Source organism: Chaetodon auriga, chromosome 21, assembly GCF_051107435.1.
Source record: "Chaetodon auriga isolate fChaAug3 chromosome 21, fChaAug3.hap1, whole genome shotgun sequence".
Classification (NCBI taxonomy): Eukaryota; Metazoa; Chordata; class Actinopteri; order Chaetodontiformes; family Chaetodontidae; genus Chaetodon; species Chaetodon auriga.
The window spans coordinates 5,201,421-5,229,275 of NC_135094.1; the positions used below are offsets into that span (position 1 = coordinate 5,201,421).

Sequence of the window (27,855 nt, forward strand, 5' to 3'; positions counted from 1 at the left end):
TGTGGTCAGATTTTAATGAGCTGTTTCTCCTCCTAACACAGTGATTATGAGAAATTAAACTGCAAACTTTAAGGCTTTTCTGAGGCAGCAGTGTTTAGATTGTTATGTGTAGCAGTGGAGGAAAGAAAATCCCTGTTTTGTTCTCAAAGTACTTCCTTTCTTGGTCACATTGAGTAAAAGGCGAAGCCGTGTGTTCAGAGAATTTAAAGATCAAATTTCAGGGGCGGGGTGATTGCCTTACTATGCTGGGTACCATTTTCGCCCTCCAGCAGAAATAAATGGTTTATCGTGATTAAACTTAAACATTTGGATTAAACTTTCCCTATCAATTGGATCAGTTTCATTTGTTTCAAACCTCACATTTATTCTGCCTTTCTGCACTTTATTTTGCAGCCTCACCAGAAAAACAGCCGTATAGATGGTTTGTGCAAGAAGGATAACACAGATATTTAAAGGAGGAAGTCAGGTGACATAGTACAAGGAGTACTGTACTTAAGTTCCGTAATGTATGTAACAGTAAAGCTAACAGTGCCAAAACCTGAGAAAAGGTTTTCACATTAACACACAACAAAGAAGGTCCAGTGTGACGGTGTGCCAGTTTGAGATAAACCAAAGCGACTATTTCAGAACGTGAAGCAAACGACGAATCACTGCTTCCCTCCATATGTCGTCTGGGAGTCACTGCCGATCGACCTATTCAGTCATTTAAGTATGAGGATGTTATTATTTTGCTTTGTTCCTACGCTTACAGAACCAGTTTAAGTAGGATAAAAAGGAGCCCAATCAGCATCTGACTGCGAGTGACAGTACATCCTCTCCGAGGCCTGATTCACTGCAGGCGGTAACACTTGAAAAGGCAACTTTTCCAAGGACAAAAAGGAAACACTTAACATGACTGAGTAGAGCCAACGTGGTCCACAGACCGATTCAGTGGGAAGATTAATTAATTCATCTTTTCTCGACTCCATTGCCTGTCAGGCATCCCCGTGGCACGCTGCGCCTTTATTATTTTGCCATTAATGACAACTCGCTATCAGTCACAAAGAGTTTCTTAACTCTCAGCTGCTTGATTATGAACTGCTCATCTTCCCATCCTCAACAATGAGTAATTGCCTGGGATCAGCTTGGGGAGTCTTTGACAGATGAAGGTTAACAAATGAGGACTTTGAAGTATCTCGTCTAAAAGCGATTAATAACGACTCGACGGCTTGTGTAAGAACAGCAACAGGACAGCTGAGAGATGCTCCTGTGGTCAACGCGGAAAAGCGGGACGTCCGGAGATTGCGACGGTGCTGGCGTTTGTCTGAGGTTCAGCGATTATCATCAATGTCCCAGAGATGCAGGCTAAAGGAAGATGGAGCGAGTGGAAGAGGCAAATGCAGAGAGAGCTCTTTCTACAAAGGCTTAGTAGGGCTGAAAGGAAGCTCTGATAAGGCTTCTAAACGTATAAGTCTTTGCCAGGACTTGCTCTGTGGTGAAAATGAAATCATAACAGACAAGAAAAGATAAGCTATGGAAAAAAAAAAAAAAAAAAAATCACACTTTTATCTTTCGGCCATAACATAATGAAGCATCAATCTCACCAATGCAGCTATTAAGACTTAAAACACCACTCAAATTAAAGTCTAAACAAGTGTTTAAGACCGTTTAGGAAAGGCAGAAAATGAAATTAATGGAATCTCTGAGCATTTATGAGATGTTTGTGTGGTGTTTTCAAGCTCTTCTTCTGCTCCGTTTAGAACTATTGAAAACATTTGACAAGTGGGTTGATAATGACGACTTACAAACAATTTTCTAAACAATTTTCCTCCAGGTTTTGAACCGCTTTTAAGCACGTCTGCGACCACCGGCAGCACCTATTGGAAGGAAAATCATGCTAAATGACAGACTTATCAGAAATGCCAGTCAAAGCCATTGTGGTGAGTGAAGTGTGTCAGAGGCTTCACAGGCTGCTGTCATAATAAAGACAAAATTACAGATTCTGCTGTTTTGTTTATTTCAGGAATATTAATCTATTTATTTTGAAATATTATATAATTACAGCAACGTCTAAAAGCAGCTACAGTGGCAGCAATGTGGGATTTATCCTTTTTTCATTATTTAAAGTAATAAGTAAACAGCGAAAACAACATTAAAAAAGAATTTTCTGAAAATATAAAATAGAAATAATAAGATAACATATGCATTAAATTGTATATCACATGCTGCATTCTGTAAATATGTACATACACTATCCCTGTCTGATGTGTTTCAGATGAGAGTCTGTAATTCATTCATTTGATTAATTGTTTAATTTTAATGCATCTTGATTATGTTTTTCTACACAATAATCACACGATGTATCTAGTTAAGACACCAATGTTCATATTGATCATGTTGTATTTGCCAAACGTTCCAATTATTACACTTGGTTTGGAGTTTACTGGACGGGGCGACTCTTGCCTTTTGTCTGTGCTCTGGATGTATTTTAGTGTTATATTCTGCCACCATTTGCACAATATTTAAGAATAAAAGCTCAGAATGACTTTACAAAAGACTCCAGACAGGCCTGAATTAATGCTGTGTGATATTCTTTATGGAATGACCACAGCCAGCTGGGCTAATGTCCTCCAATGCTTTATGATGAGGAATAACTATTAACAACTGTGGCACATTAAGTATATTGGCGGAGAATTACTTGGCATCCACTCTCACTTCAAAAATATCAGTGGGTTTCAGCAGAAAATGATAACGAAACGCTAACGTAAATATGTGGTTAGCTCATACTGGTGGTGTGAATATTCTCCAAAGCCAGAAAAAGCTGTGGATTTATAAGCGTAATAATGCCTGAGGTTTATGCATCAGCTGCCCAACTCAAGTGTCCCGTCAATTGTGGCTTTGCCGGATAAATGACTGCCCCCTTTGCTACAGAGGAGGCAAAGGAAAATGTCTGACAGTGTGATGATACTAAGCAGAGTGAAAGCAGGGACAGGAACTGTGAAGTATCATTCTGGCTTTCACCACAGAGCTGGTGACTCAGCAGAGGCCGGCAGTGGATTTCAATAAATCAAAACACTAACTGGACTCACGGGGTGGCCATGGCTGAGTGTTTCTCATTACAGCCGGGTAAGTCAACAGAGAGCTGAGTGACAGTTTGGAGAGGAGCCGGGGAATAATCTACACACATTGTAGGCTGTAAGCAACTTTACTGCAGATTCCTTACTTCACCTGATTTCCCACAATGCATCAACACTCCCCTTTGATTTGTCTCTACTGTAAGCCGGTTTCCAATTTACTGACCACAACAGGTTTGGACTGACTCCTTCATAGGAACTGTAAATGCTTGAGCCAACCACGCTGTACTCGGACAAAGTCTGCAGCTGCCAGCCCAGAAAAAAAGCAGCTTAGTCACAGAAAATACAGATTCTGTTTATCAGATTTACTCATTAATGAAAGCAGATATGTAAGAATACAAGCTGAACATTAAGCTCCACTAGCTGCATGATGGGTGGAGGGTCATTTCTAAGAGAACTCCTCACATCCTGAGGAGAGAGAAACCCCACCTTCGCCAGCATATGTGTATATAGACCAAGATTATATACGGTGGAGGTGTAGGTGGATGGTTGGGCGTGCCAGGGACTTTGAAAATTTGGGGGAAATCGTAGTGTTGGTATATGCCATTATTGACATTTTCAGAATTTAAAGATTTTTTGGCCACATGTTGAACAAGCTAGCAAACAATTTATTTCCCCAGAGGACTCATTAGCATCCATTTAGAGTTATCTTTCTTGCCCTAATGAATGTAAATCCAATATTCCTTTGCAATAATCTGCAATAATCCTTTTACCTTTGCTTTGCTCTTGGCTACCTCCTAAGAAAAATACCTATTTCACTGCTAAATGCTACACTATGCTCACCAGCTAGTGGCCAGCTGGGTCTGTGTTATGATTTGCAGTGGTGTAGTTGCTTGGTGGATCCAAACGCAGGACACAGAGGTGAGGAGAGGTTATGAAGGTTGATTGTAAGGTACAGGGGAATGGAGGTGAAGTGGAGAGGGGATGGTGGCCGGCAGAGGCTGGTGACTGGTGAGCATGGAGAGTGTGGCATGCAGGGGTTAGCTTGGAAGTTAGAAGATGATTGGTTGGCAGGCAGGTGATCCTGGGGCATGAGACAGGTCAGTTACACAAAACAAACTCACTGGAGATATAAAGTGTGTTGGGCTGGAGGGTAAGTACCACTGTGTTACCAATGATCCGGCAACAAGTGGGAGGGTAAGACAGAGGCTGATACTGCCAAGAGTGATGTGCGGATGGACAGCAGGTGGCAGGTTCTGCAGGTGAGCCTCATCAGCAGGGATCCAGGAGCTGGAAGGGTGAGGCCTAGTCTACATGGGAACTTCTTCAAACAGGGTTTTTCTACTTTTGCTCTCAAAAGAAATTTTTAAAAATCCACATAAACTGTTTAAAAAAAAATCTATGTCCATATGAAAACGCAAAAATACAACGGAAGGGCTGTTAAGAGCATGCCAGACCGCCAGACAGGTGGCGCTATAGCCTGAAAAAAAGCTGTCAGCAGTCAGCTCCAAATGGGTCTCGTCCAAAACCGACAACGTTAAGGTCTGGTTGTGGGATTTGGATTATGTAGCGACGACTGTCTTAGCTCATTCTGACACCTCTGCTGCTCAATACAGTGGAAGGGTAACTGTGCATTTATGTGTGAACATGCAAAAAGTCCTGTTAGCAACGTTGGAACCGGCACTATTTTGGCCATTGCACAAAACTGGAAAATCAGGAAAGCTTTGGCTTCCAGAGCTCACAGTGTGAGGAAAACAAAAGAAAACTGTTGACAGTGAACATTTTGCAGACATATCCAATAAATATTTCCTCATCGTGCTGACAAAAAAAACTGCATAATATTGCATATTGCAAAGTGTATTTGCTAGTGCTAATTTGTTCAATGTGAAAAGAAAGGGAAGGCAGGGCAAGAAAGAGTTGTAGTAAAATAGGAGAATAATATGGCTGGAATTGGCATTCAACAGTGTACAGCATCACTGCAGTGTCTTGGACTTTGTCCCTCAGTCATGGTCATAACTGGGACAGGCTTTGGGTTAAAGGTGTCTCCAGTTCCCCAGCGAGTGTCAGCTTCTCTCAAAGTCTCCTGAAACGACACACTAAACCCTTAATTGCTCTGAGTCTCAGAGCTTCCTGGCTGACTCTCCACACTCCACCACACTCTCTCTCTCTGGTGACTGTCATACATATGCAGATGAACTGTGTATTGCACGTGTTTTATGGGTGTGTGCAGAGCAGGTGAGATATGTTGAAAATCAGTGGATTTTTGTTTCTTTACTGCATCTGATAACACATTAATAAAGTCAATCAATATATCTGTTTGTTAGTACGGTAATTGTTAAATTAAAATACATTCAATTAAAATTCTATTGCCATGGTTTAAAATGGTGCCACTAAAAGCAGCATCTATCATTGCAAACCCATATTGAACATGCTTTATTGATACTGACCCGCACAATAAACTACACAACATAAAGTAATATGCTTTGCCTTTCAGCACTGACAAAATCTATTTCTCTCCATAACTTATGTGAATGCTGTGAATGCCATTGGTGGAAGCAAACAAGATTACAAGCTCTACTTATACAAGCAAACATAATTAACGTGCACAGAATCTGACAGTGCACCTGTTACAGTCCTAAAAACCCACCGTGCCTGAGGAGTAAATCTGTTGCAGATCCGTTTTCTCTATAATGATGCGCCATCCAAAATTGTACAAGTGTCTCATTGTTTCACTTTTGTGTTAAAAACCAAACATTTTCTTTAAATATTTCCAAACACAGCACAGTGACCGAGCCCGATCTCTGAGTTTTACCTCTTATTTTTTGTGAAGCTCCAGTGAATCTTGTCCTCTGTGCTCATGGACCTGCATCCTAAGTGGCCACTGTGTTTGAGTGCACATACATAGAGCTGTGTGTGTGTGTGTGTGTGTGTGTGTGTGTGTGTGTGTGTGTGTGTGTGTGTGTGTGTGCGCGCGCGCTCAACACTTGACTATAATGAGCTCGTGAAATCTTCCGGACTGCTCTAATAGCTGCATTCTAAGCCATACCCCTGGGCTAAAGGGTCGCGTTGCGTCGGTGGGAGCCGAGGCGAGCACCAGCGCCTGGCAGCCTGCAGCCAAGCCATCCATCAGCACAGCTTAGGCCATCGCTACTGCTCAGCACCGTGGCAGAGGCGCGGGCTGACACACACCGCCCCGGCTGGAAACGCAGAGACAAATCGCACTTATAAAGTACATGTTGAGTTTCATTATCTAAGAGCAGCATTCAGAGGGCGCGAGAGGAGGCGCAGCGGGAGCGATGCGCATGCACAGCCAGTCGTATTATATTCTGACATTTCAATATGCTCCAAAAATATCTGCAATTACTTATCTCGCCTTAGATTAATAGACGCTTTTATCGCTGGTTACTCAAGCTATTAGCACTTTGGACATCCAAGGGAGAATTTCAAAAATAGAAAACATAGATCTGATCTGCGTGTATAAATATATTACCTATGTGATGGATATTTGGGGAAACGAGTTCCTCAGTGTTATGGACTACAACCCGTATCAGTATGGCTCTGGAAATGCCAAGCTCATTACCATCAAGCGGCCCGGCTTGATGAAAACTAAGCCGTGATTTCAGAGGAAGCTGATATGAGAGTGGAGGATTAGCAGCCTGTCAGCATGCTGGAGGAGAACTCAGACAGAGCCCCGCGAAGCTGTCGGTGGCATCAAAGTTCATCTTTATTAAAGAATCTAATGAGGATTTGCAAATACAGCATCGAATAAATCACACATGATCAATGTAGCGGATACAAAGTTGTTGGGGTTTTTTTTTTGGTCTCACAAAGAAAGTCTGACTGAGTCGTGGCCTTAAAGTGGAAATATTCTGCTCGATCGCCACTTTATACAATCTGTTTCATAATTTCAGACAAGTTCACGTTTCCATTGATCAACCGCTGGCCCATAAATAGCACGAGCACTTGTGATTAATTTCCGGGAGTTATTACAAAGCTCATCATGAAAACGACACGCGCATCTCACAAGATTTCAGCCTAATGCTGAGCAGTCAAATCCTTTGTTCCTGAACTCTAAAAGCTTATGTCACCTCACGTAAAACACTTGATGCAGTGAATCATTAAAAAGCTATAAAACCAGAGGCAAATGCAGCATTTAATGCAAATTTTCCTCAAGACAGAGACTTCAGCCTCTGTGGCCAATACATATTGAATATGAAAAGACAGCGGAGGCAATTAGAAAGGAAGAGGTTTTGATTTCCAATGTTAATCAGCATTTTTATGTATGGCTTTTTAAATAAGGTGGTCAATTCATAATGCCTCACATAAGGGTTAACAAACGAACTCCACCACAGGTATAAAAATGCTTAATCCTTCAGAAATAATCAGATAAACCTCCATGTAAAATAATTCCTCCTCTTGTAGCCTGAATAATCCTTTAGTGTGACGGCAGGAGGACGGGAGCAACGGCCATTGATCGTAGCAGTGATTGTAAGGAGGCACTGGATTGAGTCAAACAATCGCCCGCAATTACATTGATTGGATGAATCTCCAATAGAGCGCCACGGCTAAACAAAGAGGAAGCAGTCGGAGACCGGAGAGGACAGTGTGAGGTGATAAATGATTCACTGTGTATTCTGCACCTGTAATTTTGTTTGACAAGCTGATGAGACTGCGCCGTGTGCCACACTGCATGCTAATATGCGTCATGCACACTGTAGGCCTGACCGCCTATTAGAAGCAGTTAACACATAATGTGCTGAGAGTTGGGAAGAAAGTGTATTGCATGTGAAACGAGGAGTCTTTGATGAAGACAGGACCGGCCTCACCCTGCTAGTGCTTAATTAGACGTCAAGACGTCGAAGCAACCCCACATTATAAGACTCCCCATGTGCAAGGAGAGGGAAAACCCTCTGACAGCTTACATCTGGATGAAAATGACCTACTCGGCGAATAATTCCATGTTTGCGCCCATCTTCCCCACACCTCTTCATCGCTCACATCTGTGCTAGCGTGCTCTCCGTCCAGCAATCACATCCTGCCGCCTTCCTCCAAGTCTGACAAGACTGACTGTCTCCCTCTTATTTTGTTTCATTCCTTTCCCATACATCTAAATCCTTCCATCTGGACGGGAGATGTGCATGATGATGATTTATGCCAGTTGTGAGGACGGGCATCCAGAATCTTAGCACTCTGCAAGCTGGTTTGTGTTCAATAGTGGATAAACTGGTGCACCATTTTGCTGAGCTTTAACATCTTGCAAGCCCTTCGGAAGCTCTCATGTGTATAACGAGATTTAAAAAACGGCTGAATGGTGATATTGTTTTTCTTTCTGCTTTGTTTTAGGGTTTTTAGGAGGAACACAGTAAAGGCGTTGTAGTAAAGTAAAGGTGTTATGGCTGCAAGACAACAGGAAAAAATAGTCCCGACAAATGAAATCTGGGAATAGTCACCTCATTTCTAGGTCTACTGACGAGTGGAGGCTTGCATTGAGCCCTGATTGCTCCCAATCTTTAAGCTAACCATTTATATCTCACCTCACTGCATTTTATTAGCAAAGAGCAACATGCGGTAGCGAACGTTAGCATGCGTGTCACCTCTACTGCCCCATTTTGCTATTTGAAACGACGAGCATCGCCGCTGAGCGTTGATTCAGTAAGTAGCCTCGCTCGACCAAAAGCCAAATTAAACTTTAGCCTGTCTTCTGTCCGATATGTGCACGGGCAAAGAGTGCTTGTTAGCCAAAGAAACTTGTGTCTCAGCAGTTTTATGAGTTGGAAATTACAGTTTCTGCAGTTGAGACAGTTGAGACTTTGAAGAAGCTGCCTGTTGCCAAATGTCTCTATTAGTAACTGAATGTTTTATTATCTGTTTTTGGAAGGCTAACAATGTTTTTCTGATCTGTTTAGAGCGTGTGTGTGTGTGTGTGTGTGTGTGTGTGTGGTTGAAAGCTGCATTTATTCCACTGCAATATATTATTTTCCACTGCTGCTTATATAAGTGATAGAAGTTGTCATATGTTTTCAGTTGTACTGTTGCTACTGATCATGTTTATCCAGCCGTGGAAAACATATGGAGATCTATTTACTTTAGGCTGAATATGTTGTGTTTATACTGCAGTTTTACTCATCTGTTCTTTTGTATAGAGACACACACTAAACAACAAGTGAACAGGGGAGCGTGTTGACTGGTGTGGGGACAGTATTCAATAAATATCGTACACATGAGGTTAATGCCTCGTGCCCGACCGTGACGTTTGAGGCTATTCAGCACACACGAACCAGATAATTTGAAGGTCATAGAGAATCAGTTACTTCAGTGTCAATACTTTAAGCATATCAGCGTGACAAGTTCTGTATCAAAACTCAAATACGGTGGGCAGAGGCTGCAGCTGCGGTCTCAATGCGTGAGGTACATTCAATCCACCTTTCATATATCATGTTGTTGGTCATATTTTCAGGCTGGAGCTGCAGGTTTTGAACATTAACAAGGCTTTGACCCAGGACTGTAGAGTTTCTGCTTTCCCAGCAAGCACAACGTGATCATGGATCCAAAATGAATCAAGTTTTATTTATTTATAACTTCACGGAGGATTTGAAATTTAGTTTGTGGATTCAGTGCTGGATTCACATCAGGCCTGAGCTGAATTCAACGCATAAAAATGATCAAATAAGGTCTCATATTTTTAAGTTTAATTATTTATTGTGTGCATGTTTTCGCTTTTGTATCTTATTTAATTACCCACTAATAACTGCTGGGTTCAAAACTACTTCTCACTAAATCTTATGGAGGTGTGAGTTGGGCACATGCTTTAAAAAGTAAAGTTAAAACATGACTTCATTTCATACAGTTGCCAAAACTTATGTTGTGAGATGAAAAAACAATGAAAAAGTAAGTTCATAAAGAATGTGATAAAAGTCTTTCTTGATGGTCCACAGATTCAAACATGCTGTTTGAGGTCAGTTGATCAGTCGGTTAAAACTGTGCCGAGGCCAGAAAGCAAACTTTGGTTGTAATTTTTCACCCAGTTAAAAGCCCATTATCTTAGCCTCTGCGCTCTGCCATGCGCCCACTCTGCTCCGCTTTGCCTTCTCTGACACATCAGATTGGATGTTAGCGGGAGAGATGTGTGGAGCACACATGGTGGCAGATACTTTGAATTACAAAGCGAAAGCTGTTTTGGTTTGCTGTGGGAGCAACAGTTTCCTTGGATTGAAAATGATATTTAAAAAAAACGAAAAATAAAAAAACCCATGCTGTAACATTTGTACACTTTGCTTCCAATTTCCAAGCGAAGGGGATGAAGCTGGCACATTTATAAAGCATCTACGATTACTGCAAGTGCACAATCGATGCCCACAACAACTGCCGGCCGCACCGAGCCCGTTTGGCAAAGCCAGGCGCTAACGCCTCATCGAGTCCCATTAATGCACTGGCAAGACAATAAAGAAACAGACCAAACAACCTCGTGCATTTTACACTGTTGTTTCTTCACAATGTCACTGCTAATGTTAACAGAAAAGTTTTGTTGGGAGTAAAAGGTTATTTTAACTGAAGTTTGTCCAACAAAAAGCTACATTTATTCTGGAACCTTGCATCCCAAATCCATGATTAATTTGTCCCTTTTGGACTGGCAAAGGAAGCTGGAGAAAAGTCTCAACATTTGCCCTGTAATCACAATTAAGGTGGATTAGAGGATGGACTATGCAGCACATACTGTAGTACATTTTGAATGGAAATACATGAGCATTTGCACAGTACCAAGGTTTTCTACAAGGTGTTGAAAATTCAACCATCTGAGGCAAAACCGCTTGTCAAGCTCTGCAGTCAGTGGAGTAAAGTAAACCCTGGATGCATAGATGGATCTAAAATCACCCTTTTTTCTCATTTGCAATATCTTTGTAACAAAAATATTTCAGCATGTCATGTTTCAGGTATTCCTCAAATATACTGTTTTTGACGTCCAACCCCAATTCATTGATTGAACCCTGAAACAATTCTTCTGTTCACAATGCTCTGGCATGACTCTGGCTTATTTCACTCCTGATGGGTCTTGAAGCTTATAAAAAGCACCACATACACTTGATTTTCATTGGAGGGGTCTTTAAATAACAAGTTATTGTGAACTTTAAATAACCTGGTGTGGAATTCAAATAATCATTTGGAGCAAAATAACGACGGTGTCTTAAATTTTTTCTGGACCCATTTCCAATGATGAACAGTTCATACAATCAGCACTAAGACACTTACACCTACAAAGTGATAGAAGCTCAGTGGTGAGTGTTGTTCTTCTCTCCATGAGGAGAATTATGAGCTAAACTGTGCCTGACAGAATACTGTTATGCTCACTGATGCAGCATTTGAGATGAAATTAAGAATTTAACAGTCAAAGAGCTGTTTGGCACGTTAGAAAATCTTGACGTGTCCTCCAGCAAATATGGAGACTGTCACACTCACGTATTGTCAGATCTTACAGTTCCATTCAAGACAAAATATATAAGATCACGTGTCTGGAAATGTACAAGTGGAGGAAAACCCACAGGTTGAGCTACATAGACGCAGATCTTCCACGGGGAAGCTGAGACGGCTTGTGCAGAATGATCCTGTTTCTAATTAAATTTAATATGGTGATACACGTAAGAGAGTTCAACAGCCTTTGAATGCACTGACATGTTCCTTCATTTAATTTATGCCGTATTAAATATCACAGGAAGAAACCTCCCTGGAGCAATTAACCTGCAGCACCACATCAGCCATCACAACTGTATCAAATTCATGCATCTTTAATAAGAAATACCGTACGTGAACACTTTGCTCACCTTGTTTTGTGTTTGTCCACTTTCACTGAACGCCGGTGACTCCAACTTAAAATGTCACCTGAAGCCAATTATGATCAAGATTTGAAAGGATATAGCTAATCATGGAGCAGACTCTGCCGGCCCTAACGCTACACTTCTTTCCTGATGTTTATTCTTGACCCACGTCCTTTTGGAATAAATCGTTTCTGTCTCTGCTAATGAGCATAACCTTGACCTGACACTTGAACCGCGAGCAGACGGTTTCTCAATGAGCAGCATGCACGGCTCCAGTTTGGACCAAATGTTGCTGTGCTGGGCTTTACCCTCCACACACTTTGAGCAAAGCACCAAAGCAAATGAATTTATTAAATTACATATATGAGTTACAATTATTCCACTGCTGAAGACTCATAAGGGCTGCCTGTACAGAGCTGTTAGGACAATAAAATGTAACTATAAATGCAAATTAACATACAGCAAATGTAAGTTTAATTAATCATAATGTCCTCTGGCAAACAGAGATCTCAGTTTATCTGTTTGCTCCCATTTAAGGACCATACTGGACTAATTAATTTTTCTCCTTATCTCTGTCTGTCTCTTTAGATAAACTCCAGTGCGGCCCACCTATAATCTGCTATGTTAATCATTCTTTTGGTCTCTTTGTCGGTCGAAAAAAAAAAGGGAGAATCCATCTAAACCATTCTTGTGAGTCTTTAGTTTGGACCTGCTTGAGTATTCCCTCATTGTAAAAAACCTCAGCATTGTTCTTGTGAAGGGTGCTGGCAGCTTGTGTTTGCAGTGGAAAACAAAGAGAAAGGGAACGGCAATCAGAAGTTCAGGTAAACTTTGCTTTTACTTTGGCACACTTTCAAGAGGCGAACTGCAGATGAGTTCGCTGTCCTTAAAGTTAATACGAGAATAGCCAGGCGAGAGTCAATTTCCTAGAAAATATCTGAAATAAGAGCAGGAACATTAGCCAAACAAACAAGCAGACAAAAAAATGGCCTTTAGACTAATTTTGGCAGCTTTTCAAGGCCCGAGGTTCACTTTCATGTAATAGTTTCTTAGACGGAAATAGATGAATAAAGGGGCACATGTCAAGACAATGCTGAGGGCAATAAAACAGCATACTTAGATTATTTCATATTCATCATTATTGCCAAGATACTAAAGATCAAACACTGGAGGAACATCACAGTGCCTTTAGCCTGGAACTTCAAATTTGGACTCAAACTATGAACATTAAAGCTCTAATTTTCTTGCAACAGTGCAGATTCTGCCAGGAACAAAAATTAAGTAACGTAAATGTACAGTGCTGTTACTCTGTGTTAAATATGTCTTCAGATTAAATGCCAAATTAGATTCAATGGCTGTGATGGAGGGAAAACTCGAGGCATTGTTAAAGTCGGACACATCGCTTGGGCACCATCGATATCTGCAGTGAATCTGTCCCAAATTTCATGTCAATCCATCATGTAGATGCTGAGATATTTCAGTCAGGACCAGAGCGGTGGACCAACATTACCACTCCTGGAGCTATGCCCCCACTGTGGCTACAAACCTCATATTTCAGCTTTTCAGGAGGAATGATGAAAGAAACCCTAAAAAAAAAAACTAACCTGAGCAGGACTTTGGCTCTCGGTATATATCAACTTGAAGAGAGTGCCTTGCTTGACGTGAGTATTTCATCACGGTGCACCTTGCATTGTTGCCTTTTGGTTATTGTCTCGCTGTAGAAGCATCAGACAGCAGTGGATTTAAGGGTAACATCTCAGATCTCAAAGTCCTTCAACAGAAACAAGACCTACCGGCTGACAAACTTCCTGGAAAACCTCTTCAGCGTTTTAGCCCTCCCTCTGACAGCCAATCACAATAAAGGATGGCTAGAAAAATAACCTTTTTTTTATAGAGGAGAAAGTACTCATCCTGAGAATGAAAGTCAATGCAGTCAAAGAAAAAAAGAGTCATGACCAAGAAGGCCAGAAACATGCTGCCCCGACACTTTAAATGGATAATTTGCCATGAATGAGTGCAGCTCTGCAGGTTAGCCTCCTGTCAAGGTTAGTGAGAAAATCAGCATCAGTTAATTATCACTGGTTAAACACCTGCTATTACTGTAATGTTACCATGGGTACATCTCTACTTATGAGTTTGCATTGAGCCGATGACTAAAGCATTGTAATTTAATGTAATGACATTTAATTACAGCATTGGCTGTATTCAGATCTGTTATTTGCTCAAAAACAGAGCATTTATACAACACAGCAATGTATATTAATGTGCTTTTAAAAGTAGATTTGTAACATAATGCATTCAACATTACTCAAGTTAGACATGAGTCATATTGATGGAAAAAGACAAGAGCTCAGACGTTTTAGTGGCTGATGATGGCTGATGTTTTGTCTACTACAATTTTGGACTCAGTCCAGTCTATGTCATCACTCCCACGTTGATGCAAATTTTCAAATATAGCAGAAATAACAAACATACAGTTGACTCAGAACTGTATCGCATCCTTCTAAGGTACAGTCGCTGTTTGGTTGTTGAAATTAGTCGACATTGCAATGAAGAAACAGAAAGCTGCGGTTCAAAGTTGTCCATTTGCCTACAGAAATATAAGGCATCAAGGCTGCATCCGTCTATTTTTAACCACAATTACTCCAAAAAATGTGTAGCATTACAACCTTAAAGGCTTAAGAAACATATTAGCCATCAATGGTGTTACTGTATCATTACCATGGACACAGAGCAACATGAAAGTCCCAGTGAGTCCTTTCTCTTGTCCAACACTCGCTCACTTTTAACCTCTGATTTGGCCCACAAAACTCGTGAGAGAAATATTTGCATCTTTGGCTTGCAAGATGTTCAATTCTCCCCCAAACTACATGTTGACTTTGGCTCTTCGCAGTGTCTTGGGAGCTCACAAGCTTCGAGCCGCCCATGTTAAGAGCCACTGAGACTCAGCCATATGGACCCGTCAGACAATGAGATGAAAGCTGCAAAGCAGTGCAGACCAGGGTGTTGATTCTCAGTGGATCAATGGTGCTGGCTGCCATTTGATGTTGTGAACATATCATGGGGCTTTAAGTTCTGAAAACAGATGGTCCTTTCTGCTGAATACCTGCTGTTCCAGCTCATGTTTCCAGAGTGATGACCTGAAATTCTGATGCACTGATTATTCAGCAATTTCATTTTAAATGCCAGTATAGATGGCCGTTTCCTTCCGTGTGGAGCGGTAGAAATGTCAGATTTAATGCTGCACTGAAAACATCTTCACTGACTTATGGAGACACTCGATACAACCACCGAAAGAAAACCCATCTGAATTGCAAACATTGTTTTTGTCCCTTCGACGAACTTGCATTTTAATTTTATGATTTTTCCAGATTTAATACCCACTCTATAAATATTTCAGCTCAAATTTTGTTTAAGTGTATCCATGTGGGCATGTTGTCAAAAGCAGCAGGACAACAGAAATCTAATATGAATAAGATTCAATGTGAATAAAGCAGCATTGAGGCCTCTCAGTGCAAACTGCATAATCCAGCAGTCCCAGGAGCTGCTCTGGGTTGAATGAGGTAAAGATCTGCATAGAGTTGTTAAATCAATTAGTCAAAGCCTGGCCTAATAATTGCAATATAACCAGATGATTTCCAGCCCAAAGAGCTTTCTCGGCCCGCTCTCCATCTTTCTCTTTGGCTCTGTCATACCTACAGGTATTTGAAAGGGGACTGACTCTCAAAGGGAGAGGGAGAGAGTGGGAGAGAACGAGGCAGACATGTCATTGGTGCTGGAACATCAGGGCCAGTCTGTTAGGGCTGTCTCCCTCTGTCACAGTCTCAGCCACTTCTCTGTTATCTGCGCTGAACACATGTCCACCAGTGCTATTACACACTGACTGCTAATGGAGCATAAGACTGAGGTGGACCTCCCATTCACTGCTGGCTCCACCACTGCCTCTCCGACTCAAATGCTATTCTTGGCCGACACAGAGAGAGACACACAAATATGTGGCAAACAAGTTCTTGAAAATCACACATTTTCTATGAATTATAAATGTACTCCAGATTTGTTTTGGGGTTTTTTTTTTCTCAAATCAATGACAAAGTGCCCTTATTTTACTAGTGGAGGAAAAAAAAAGATTATTTCCACAGAGATGGACGATGGACTGCTTTGCTGGAGGCAAAATAGCTGTAATAGAAATGGTAATGTCCTCCCTCTATCTGATCACGTTCGGTTTGAGATGCATTCTCCGGGTGGCAATTTGAGTTATAGGCCTTTCCCATTTCCTTCCCCTCTGTCTTTGTGGCTGCTCCTAATAACACGGTGGGATGCTGAGAGAGGACTGTTTAGAGCCTGACAGAAAAGCAACTCGTTGAATTTGATGGCACTCTTTGATCTTTCAGAACCAGCACGCATGCTCGCGCACACACAACTGAAACGCACACAGGAGAGCACATTTATTTTCTCTAATCCTTTTCATGGTGCTGCGGGGCTGGAGTCTGTCCCAGTATGTACTGGGCAGAAGTCAGGGAAATACCCTGGACAAGTTGTGAGTACATAAGAGGGCGAACAGAGATAAACAGACACATTCTTATGGGCGAGTCTTTTTCTTTCTCCTCTGCTTTCTCTCCTCATTGTTTCTCTTATGCATTAATTCAATTAAACATGTTACTGTAATGTGGGGACAAGCTGGAAATGTAGGGCATCCATGCCAACTCCACAGAACCTTCTTTCCACAACTGTATATTGTGGAAGAAAAGAAGTGGATTCATGAAATCTTCAAAATTCTGTTTATACCACTTAGTGGTTTTGCCAAAAAATGTGATTAAGTTCTTGTTTTTTCCAGTTCAGGTCAGGGTGGATGCTAGGCACATTAAATGCAGAACATCAGGGTTCAGGTCCAGGCATGCGTTCGCTCCGGTCCAGATCAGCTGATGACTTGGTGAACTTGGTGAGTTTTGAAACTGATGCCAGCTCACATTTGACAGGTCACTGCCAATCATCCTGCATATCTCTGGACTGTGGAAGTAAGCCGGGACACCTGGAGCAAACCCAGATCCAGCACCAGGTTTAAACCCAGGACCTTGTGAGGCAACATCATGCCTTCCTAAGTTTTTTTAATATTTTTAACATTTGACCAAGACCACCATCTTTCCCTGACGTCAACCCTAACCTTGCTTTGACAGCCTAAATGAAACCATAAAAATTAACCACGCTTTAGTTTGCCACAAAAGAATATTGCAGGGAAAACTAATTAGACACATTATCTTGTCAGTCGGTGTTTTGCAGATTTTAACGATTTTGTTCATTCAAAGCATCGCCTAATTATGTTGATACAAAAAGGCATTAAATTTCTTTTGCAATTTCATTTGATTTTGCAAATTAGTTGTATGTAAACATAATTTTAGGAGACCACAACTGAATGTGGAAGTACACTGAAAATACAGGAAAATAGTGCCAAATTAACAAAACTTTGTTTTGCAACTGTAGGTCATGTGACGATTCTAAGAAAACCAATAATCAGAAGCCAAAACCTGTAGGATCAGATGCCTCACGTGTACATGAGCTTTGGTCATTCACCTCTCAGTATATTGGTTAAACAAGCAGTCCTGCGATATGAAGTCCTACTACATGCTCCAGGACATGCAGTCTCAGTATTCCTGTTTGTGCCATCCAACAGATTGCTAAATCCTACGAGAACTATAGATCCAAATGGTCTTAATGAAGGAGTGTCTCTTACTTGTTATTTGTAAACTAGCGCCTGTATTTGTACTTCTGTATTGTATAGATACTTGTGTGCATGTGCTTATATGTATATACTTTTACAGATACAATGGCCTTTTCACTAAACCCAGCAGTTGGTTGACAAGTTCATTGAACACACCTTCGTCCTCTAACCACCTTTGTCCTGATTGGCCTGTTAGAAAACTTATCCGAGTCTCTAGATTGATGATCTCTAACCTGCTGACGATGGACGTGTTCAGTTCTTTAACGTTTGTCACAAATGTGACGCAAGGAATCAAACCTTTTATGTAAAGCAGCCTGGTTATTTTCCTGGTTTGCAATCACAAGTTGCAGTAAACGTCTGCTAATCACAGCGACTAAAAAAGGATTTGAGGAATCATAGAGGATCATGAGGCATCACATTCATCACACTGTTTCAGAATTATCCACTGTGCCACCGAGAGCCCACAGAGGGCAATAGCATTAAACAAAAGGCAGAGAGGAAAAAGAAGACTTAGTGGATGACAGTGACCAATGAGCACCACTGCACCCGCGGGCTGACCCCTGAGTCCATTTAATCTGCTGTTCCTTACTTTCTTATCACCCCAAAGTACAGGCCGAGAATGCACTCAGAAATCTACTAAAGCAGATCAAGAAGTCCATGTTTTACACAAACTAACTTTCCAATAGTTGTCAGACTTTATCAAAAAGTGGCAAAGAGATGATTGTTAAAAAACACAAATCTTTCTGGTGGATTTTGAGAGACTCCGCGTTGACTGGAGGACGGGAGAAAATGAGGAGTTTGGATTTGAAAACATCTGCTGTGACTGGAACAATAAGCAGAATATTAGTTGCAAGAATAGAGACCAGAATTATAAATATTTTCAGCTGCAGTGTCTCTAATTAGTCGACTCCAGCCATGGGAATGGGAGAAAAATACAGTCTGGGAGTCAAAGGAAGGCCCCGTGCTTCCGACCAGTGACTGTGCTGACAAAAATCAGTGATGAAGCCACTGTCAACCATTTCTCAGCATTACTATTAGCTACCTGCAGATTATCTTCAGGCCAAACAACACAGCTCGTACGCTGTTAATATTGATGTACAATACGATGTTTTGGGAGGAAGATGTGAGCTTCGGGCTGCTTCCTTCGACGCTGGTGTTAACTCAGGCAGGCTGCAGCAGAACAAAGCACAACTGTTGGTTTTTCATACATAAGCCTGAAGACTTCTGAACATTTGAGGTGTGTCATAGCAAAAAATCAAACCTCATGAATCATAATCAGGATCCACATGAAGGGAAATAAGTTCCATGCAGTGGAGTCATAAGTGAATACTCCGGTGCCAAACCTTTGAATGTTTGTCCACATCGAAGATTTTCAGCCATTTCAATCTGCCGTTGTTCTCACTGACAGCTAATTTCCCAGCTGGAAAAGTAACAGAGAAGATCACAGCTTTGTAGGCGGAATTAAGAACAGGGGCATTATTTTCCAGTGCCGGGGCTAGAAAACAACAAATGAATGAGCCCAAAAGAACAGACAAGTTTGGATAGACGATAGGTCGACATGTGGGTTGTTTTAAGTGAAACAGCTGAGATCTCCTAAAACTCCTAAAGGACTTACTGTTTGCAAGGCTACCTTATATCTGAGGAACAGGATTCATTTAAAGTGATTCAAAATGTTTTTGAATGAATTTTGATTCTGTAATTGGATCATTGTCTTCGTTTTATTTTTGTGTTTGTTTTATGCCTGCAGCCGTGTAGCTGTGCTGCTGAGTGTTATATCCAGGACTCAACGAGTACAGCTCAATGAGGTTAAATGAAAAATAAGGATATCACAAACATTAAACCTGCTAAAATCAGTATTTTTATACACAGATAATTATCAGTTCGCTTCAGCTCTGCAGAGCTTTTTTTAGCTCATCTTTTGGTTTTTCAGCCCACTCGCTCATCAGCGTTGTTTTTGGCCACAGCAGCAAAATCTCACTAAAAACTCACTAACTGTTCAGCAAATGGACAAAATTAGCGACTAGCTGGTGAACACAGTGGAGCATTTGGCGGCTAAGGAAGCAGATATTTCCCACAGGAGTTGGTGGAGAACAAAACAAAGCCAAAAAGGCGAACACTGAACTTACAATCGCCAGGTGACTCTGAGTGAATGCTAGTGTCGCTACAAGTTTGCTAGATACGTACATATCAGCTCAAAGGGTGATAATATATCAAATGGTGTGTTTATAGCTTGTTTTCTCTGCGTCCAAGTGGCCAGAAAATCAGTAATTGCATGTTTAAGTTAGCAACTCTTACCTCAAGCCTCTGTGCTGACTGAAAATGACAGGACTGATAGGTCAGTCTCTGCAAATGAATAAGATGTCTGAATTATTCAGTCTGATTATCAGATTAATAGATCAATTTAAAACACATAAGCACCATTTGACTGCCGGGGGTTAATTCCACCTGGTATTTATGCACGTAATAGCCAAATATTGCTTTCTATAGCTCGATGATGGCTAACCTAAAAGCCTGTGTTACTACTGGTTCAACTGCCTTTGTCCATTAAACGTCGTCAAAGCAGGATATGTATATGAAACAAGCATTTTTTTAAGTTACCATCTTTTCCAGCACAAAGTAAATCTAACAGACACATCCTCGTTCTTTGTTGTGACTCATTTGCCGTCACTATAAATGCGACTTCATTGGAACAATTTCAACACGTATCAGTGACTCAGAGAAATTCTCCAGAGACAGCGGAGGAATAATTACCATTTCTATTCCTGGGTGAACGGTAAAGCGGTCGTTCAGGAATTCTCAAGTGGCCCACCAGTGCTGAGAGCCAAAATGCTCGAGCTTTAAATGTGATAAGGCAGCAATTGATTTGCATGATCCACTTATTATGTTCATATTCACTACATTCTGAAACTCAAGTCACTTTGAGACAGAACTGAATGAATTTCTTGTCTCTGCGGAGAAATTAATCAACCTTTTGTATCTTGCTTTTTGAGAATATGCAGAAAAGAAAAGAATACTGTTTTTCATTAAATCAGTTATACATTGTAATGCTAACAGGCTCTTCATGGCATGGATCTGAAGACTAAAGATAACCCGAACCCTGTACATAAGAGCCATACATTTCACATTTTCTCCTGTCTCAGCCTTGTCTGTTCAGATGCTTGTTTCCATGAATAGAACATTTTCATCACACTGATTAGGAGGATGGATATTAGTTCTAAGGCTTTCCATGTGATGATTGTCCCAGACAGTCGTCCTGTTTGAATAAATTAATCAGATCAAAGTTATGTCCCTGGCAATGGGAACAGCACATGCATCAGCCACAGATTTGCTTTCTCCTTGGGGAGGGGAAGTGGCCATTAGCCAAGAAAATGATTTGATCACTTCTGTCAATGGAAGCATTGTGAACAAGCTCGTTGCATCACTGAGCACCATGAGGGGTATTAACCTCGATCACATTGCCTTTCTAGGGAGCTTTCAAGTTAACTTTGAAGGCCAAGAATAGCAGCTCTTGTAGCGATGCATTGTTGGCTGATGTTTTAGTCACTTCCTGTCTTTACATCTCAGTGTGCTGCTGTATCACTTGGCTGTAGCCCACGGAAACAGATTGGAAAGGCTCAACAGGACATGAGCACAGACTTGTACTCTGTTTAAACCTTAGCCTTAACAGTGACCTTGTAAGATTTTCACTGTAATTCAGCTGACATCCTTGCAGTCAGTCTAAAGAAATGGTGGCATGAGGAACCTCTAACCTCTCTGTCCCCCACCTGGTTTGATGTTGCGGTCCCCTGTATTTTTATTTTCCAGGTCAGAGGCTTTAGTTTGGTTTCTAAAGCCGGTTTGGAAATAAAATCTCCGGTGCAGCCCCCATTGTGATGCTGTTCAAAAATTCAGAGCACCGCCAACACCATGCTCTCACAGCATTTACAGCCAGGTGGTTTCTCAGAGTGAAAAGTCAAATATGTCCTTTCTTGGTCAAAGAAGTTGTGGCTAAATATGAATGTTTAATTTCTGACCTGTCCAGCTGAGGCTATGCTAGTTTCAGTGGGTTTTATTTGCATTCGACAGAGCTTTACTGTGTCTCCTGGTGCTCTATGCTGGAAGCAAAGAGCAGAACACTTTGAAATCAGTTTTAAATACATATATTGGACAAAATGCACATTTGCTTTCTTGCCAAAAGTTTACAACCACTTGTACCTGTAGGCTAAATATGATGCTAGAGCTAGCACCTTAGCATAAACACTGGAAATGGGGAACCAACTGGCCTAGCTCAGTCCAAAGGTATCAAAACGCACCTACCAGCACCTCAAATTAACATGTTCCATCTAGTTTAATCCATGAAAAAATAGGAAAAACAAACAAGCCAGCTGTTTCCCTGCATCTTACAGTCTTTGTGCTAAACTAAGACAACCATCTCTTGACTGTAGCTTCATATTCACTGAACAGGTGCATTTAATCTTCTCATCTAACTTTCTGCAAGAAAGCTAATAGGTGTGTCTTCCAAAATGCAAAATTCCCTCTTTAAAAGGTTCTTCTCAATTGCATCCATAGCTTTAAAATGCTGAGCTGAATTAGTTGAATTGCGAATTCCCTGCATGTGTACAAGCTGCCGTCATTCACATGTCACACCGCCCCTCAGGACGCTGGGGTTGACCTTCTCATCGGGACAGGGCTGCACAATGAAGGACAAGAAATTGGTGTACCATTAACACAGCCCGGGCACTATAGGTTCCAAATCAATGGGGGAATACGCTTTTATGATAGAGCCCCAGATGATTTAGTATTCCCATAAATGTGCTCTCAGTGATATTGCAGAGCTCAAAGAAATTTATATTCAAAATGAATTGTCTATCAAAAAATCACTTAACCTCATGAGAGTTTTAACTGTGATAAAGACCGGGCTTGTGTCAGTGGGTGATGAGAGGCATTTATCAAAGCATCCATTCATTTCCTCATTTTATTCCACAAAAGGCGAAACAGGCTTATTGTCGTATTATTGAAATTTTAAGACAAATGCATTACAACCCAGAGCCGGGCTGAGCATCAGGAGCACTTACAGAGTGCCTGGTGTCTGGTGAGAAATGACACCAGACAGCTACAGTCCCTCAGAACTGTAGACCGTCTGTAGACTGTAGACGTGATTGGTCGTTTGCACATACACATCAACACAGCAGTCAGCCAGTGCATGAAGTGCGCATTATAAAGCAGTGCGGTGAAAAAAATGGACAAAACAGGAGAACGAGAGAAGGAAAAGGAGACGGAGCACATGAAAAGTGGAAAAGCCAGCAGGAAAGTGCCGCTAAATGCTTGAAAATTATAGATATCTTCACAAGCGGGGGACGTGATTGGTGTTTGACAAAGAAAAAAACATACAAGCACGGCCACCCTCACAACTACCTTCACCGAATTATTCCTATGATTTCGAAAACTTCATCATGCTATGTAGCTATGAAGTATCTCCAGTTACTCCATGATGATAAATATAAGTCTAGTCAGAGCTCTGAGGAAATGCCAGAACAAACAAACAAACACTCCAAAAGTGCACAAAAATGAGATTTACTCCTGTTGCCTTAATCATGGAAGTGCAATTGACTAACTCTTGAAACCGCAGACGCTGGCTGTTTTTAGCTATCTTTTTTTTTTTTTTTTTTAATTAAGATATGTTACCGGCATAAACAGTAAACAGAAAAACACATCTTAACAAAACACTAGTGTGGTTTGTTGTGAATGGAGTGAATGTGGAGATGAATTATTATCCCAGTCCGTCAAAACCACAAATCTTTAGCGGCAGCTTCATTAAGATTCTGTTACACAGACGAAATGTATTAAAAATGAATGCCTGATACATCCACCTGTACTGGTTTGCTTCTTAACCTTGCTGCACTAAAGCAGAAACAATATCCCGATCGATAATTGTGTAGCGCACAGAATTTTGCTATTGTACAATTTCAAACATTATGTGCTACAGTACAATAGTTTAAATAATGGATGTTTTCTTTCTTTCTTGTATGACAGCAACAGAAAATCAAGGCAGAGAAATGTAAAAAGAGACTATAATAACTAATGATGTATGCCATTAAATATAGGAATACAGATGACCTATTAGCACCTTTTACCACTAAACTTTACTGTCTAATCCTCATACTCCCTCTGGCTTTGTAGCCTGAGAAGTTTATGAAGTGAGGTGCGATGCAGCCTGACCCCGGCTGAACTTGTGGCAGTCGGCCATCAAAAGCGCTGCGCTGCATCCTCCCCCTCCTTCATGTTTCACCTATCTCCCCTGCAGCCTGGTGAGAGATTATTGGCACATGCAAGGAGCACCGGAACATAAACCAGCACAGCAGGAAAGCGAGAGTTAAGTACAATTTGTGCAGGAGGAGATGCTGCTAATATAGTGCTACGTGCTACATTTATATTACTGTTTCAAATGCACAACCAGGATATGATGTTAACAGACAGGGAGGCTTCTCCTTCCTCCCTCTCTGCTCCCGTGTGTAGCGCGGCATGTAACCAGCCTCCCTCTGCAGGACCTGCACACAGGGAGGAAGGAGACTTGGGCGGTTTGGAGCCGGTGTTTTCCCCCTCAACGAGAACATGACTAAGAATAATAGCGCTCAGTGATGCGTTGCGGCTGTCTGCGCTGTTGTGCACAACAACATTGATTAGATTACTTCCCTGACTAATGGCCACTTCCCCTCCCTCAGAGGAGAAAGTGAATCTCTATCTGATAGTCACTCTTCCATTCAGCCCTGGCTCTTTGCACCACTTCTTTATCTACAGTGCATCCATCTTAGCTGACTCGGAAATGCAGGAATCATTAATATTTCATTTGATATCCTCATTTTTTGTCAGAAATTAAGCACAATATGGGCACACGGGGAACAGGGTCCATGTACCTGCACTGGAGAAGTGAGTAAGCTTTCACGTTTCCATGCAGCTGGAGTACGCTTTAAAATACAGTGCTGTGTTTGCCCTTTCCATAATGGTTTTAAATGCTTACATGAGATCAGTATTCCCTGCAGAGTCTGAAGAGTCTCACTCTCCTTGCACTCTAACCTTTATTCTTTATTCCCCCGTTTCTCTTCGCCATGCCACAACCCTGACCGTATTCCCCTGGGCAGCTTCCAACACTTCTCGTTAGCACTTCAATTGCAATTCCTCACCTTACTCAAATACCACAACTACTGAATTTTAACAGCATGCATGAAGAAGCCTTGAAGTTATAAAGTAACAAACAGAAGGCAAAGACGAGATGAAAGACGCTAAAGTTTAAGGTCCAGTACTTAACTACAATTAAAGTGATGATTGCAGACAGGTGGAATTCTACACTCGAGCCTTGAATTCTGAGATGTAATTAGAATCTGCAGCCATGCTAGCAGCTCCATGAGGCTGTCATTCTGACTTGCTCACAATGACTAACATGCTAATGTTTGGCAGATACGCCTACCATGTTCACAATCTGAGTTTAGTATGTTAACATGTCAGCATTTGCTAATAGAAATCATGACACAAAGGCAACAAAAGAACATTAACCTCATGGTGGTGCTAGACAGGATTAGGATGCATGTTCGTTCTGGGAACCATTATTGCCCTTTACAAAAGTCCGTTCAGTAGATGTAGTTTGGGGGACGGCAGCAGGTCAGTCCATATGGACTTGGTTTGGGATCTGGAGGATGGCTGGAGGTGCCAGTTCACCTCCTGGACACTGCATCCTTGAGCAAAGCCCTAACGGCCTGGAGCACAGAATATGTGGCGGCCCCGTCACTCTGACATCTCTCCTACGAATGCAGGTCTATAGGTTGTGTGTGCGCTAATGTATTTCAGACCTATGTGTGTAATGAGTAACAACAGAGTGCAGAAATTGAATTTCCACATGAGGGATTAATAAAGTACTTTCTTCTGCCTAATTTCTCTGAATAAATGAAAACATTGGTGGCTTCAGATGAAGTGACAGGATCGGCAAAATCACTGAGGTTCTGTCTGTACCAAATTTCATAACAATTTGTCCAATAGTTGAAGAGGCATTTCACTAAAAAAACATGTCAAATGTCAACCTCGTGGTGGCCCTAAAGGAAATGTCAGGGGATCACCAAAGTGAGTGGGAGTCATCCTCTCGGGGCCATTAAAGTCTGTCCAAAACACATAATCGTCTGAACAACTTTGAAGCCGTGCACTCTCTGCGAGTTAACAGCATTTGGCAATTACAAGAGGATGTGAATCCTAATTGTTACACACATAAAGCATACAAAGTCAGGACATTTGGCCCCCGGGCAGGCATTAGTTCCCCCCTGACAGATTACCTCCTATTTGTTTATTCTCCTCTGTAATCCCAGTCGTCGCTCTCTCACCGCTCACACGGACAAATAAGCATTACAGTGTTTACACACACAACTTTGTCCAAACACACATGGCTCCTGTCGGCACGGCAGATGGATGCCTCTTCTCTGCACAGTGACGCACTTTTAATCCAAAAACAAATTGACATGATCAATGAGGTGCGATGGCGGCGAGCCTCCGAAATGTGGGAATCATTGATCAAAATTTGATCGGGTGTTGCCGGTCGGCTGACAGGTTTAAGGCCTGCTATGGATTTGAGGCACTCGCCTTTGCAGTCAGTGCTTGTTACAGTCGTCTAGGGTTCTAATTTTCACTCCATTATGAATGAGTTGGTTGCTTGATGAGAGACATCTGTCTCGGTTCCAATGTATTATTACCAGCAGCCTGTCGGTCGTGTGGGCAGACAGTGGCGGGTTGGCAGGAAACACACAGGAAAATGCCCCACAAAAATGAACCCATTTACTGTATGTGAGTCTATCTGACCACCATCTGCCATAGCCTTGAATAGCCGGTTGTGTGTGTGTGTGTGTGTGTGTGTGTGTGTGTGTGTGTGTGTGTGTGTGTGTGTGTGTGTGTATGTGTGTGTTCGTTTCTGTGCAAATGTTTGGTGTCTCCATCTGATGTTTGCTCAGTTAATCAATAGCCGTGATGCTGTTCTCAGATGACATATAGTCCAGGCATCCCTATCTCCTCGCCCTAATCAGATTAACAGTGAATAGCATCTATGTACACACTGGCCTCCTGGCCAGGATTTGGAGCTCTGAGATGCTTCCAGCTTTGCCACAGAAGAAGAGCAAGAACACTATCTGAAAAGGGCAAGTCTATAGGGAGCTTTGTCAAAATAACACCAGATTTGAGTGATAAGAAAGCAATTACACAACCTTTTAAACACCAAATTCATGTTTTCTGAGAGTCAAACAAACACGCCCGGTCAACATTACAAGACTCCAGAATGCAGGTGCGCCATATCTCACAGGAAGTTAATCTTGATTCAAGAAATGCGTAAGTGTGCAGCAGAGATTATATTCAAACCGACAAACAGCTGAATGCAAACATTAGCTGCAATCATGAAAGCCATTTCTTGGATGATTTCTATCAGCCAGATCCAATTCTGCACAGGCTAGTGGCATCAGCGTGGATCATTATTTCCAATGGGTAAGAGAAAACACTTGCTCTCCTCTGCATTTGGAATTGTTTCATATTTCTATTCCTGCCTCCTCATCCATGTAATACCATTCTCTCATAATCAGTTGAGGATTTAATTTCACAGAAAGGATTCAAAACAAATGCATCCGGCAGCCGTTTGCCATTCACCATATTCATCCATCTCCTTCTTATTGAAAATCATTCTGTGAGGCCTCCCCGCTCTCCGTAAATCCATTTAATTTACTAAACTGGTTCCTCAGAGCTTTTCTTTATCTTACCTTGCATTCCTGACAGTCAGTCCCGGCAACCGAGCGTTCATTTTGAGAGGTAACAATATCAAATCAATCAAGGCTCTGCTGGTCTCAGCCTCTTCACCTCGCCGTGATTTCAGCTGTCGTCGTCTCCCTGATTGGTCGGGATCTTCGCAGGCACCCGTGGAGTGGAAACAGATCCTGTCAACAGGGGGACAAAGGTAAAAGCAGGCAAACGTGGAGTCGAATGAAAAGGGGGAGCAGCGCACAATCATTACAGTGACATCACAAGTCATTACGATGCCGGTCATCCCTTTAAGAAGTGGAAACATGCATAGTCTGTTTTTCTTTTGTCAAGTTGTCTCAGAAATCCCACTGACTCCTGCCTCTGTGTGTGTGAGACGATTTTTAATGTCGTTCTTCAGACTAACTTCTGTTTCCAGCTGTAAAAACTGGCCTATGGGCTTCCTGTAGCTCTGTACATTAACGTATATTCAGGGGAATTACAGCTGCAGTGTAACTCATACTGATGTATTTAAATGTAT

General features: G+C 41.7%; 1 protein-coding gene across 1 annotated transcript in view; it reads right to left on the reverse strand.

The window, feature by feature from the left end:
• ralyl (RALY RNA binding protein like) overlaps positions 1 to 27,473 on the reverse strand; it is a 135,135-nt gene extending 107,662 nt beyond the window's left edge. The window contains exon 1 of the mRNA XM_076761198.1: positions 27,338 to 27,473. The gene's annotated coding sequence lies outside the window, so the exon portion shown is untranslated. The remainder of the gene's footprint in view (positions 1 to 27,337) is intronic.
• Positions 27,474 to 27,855: the final 382 nt, after the last annotated feature.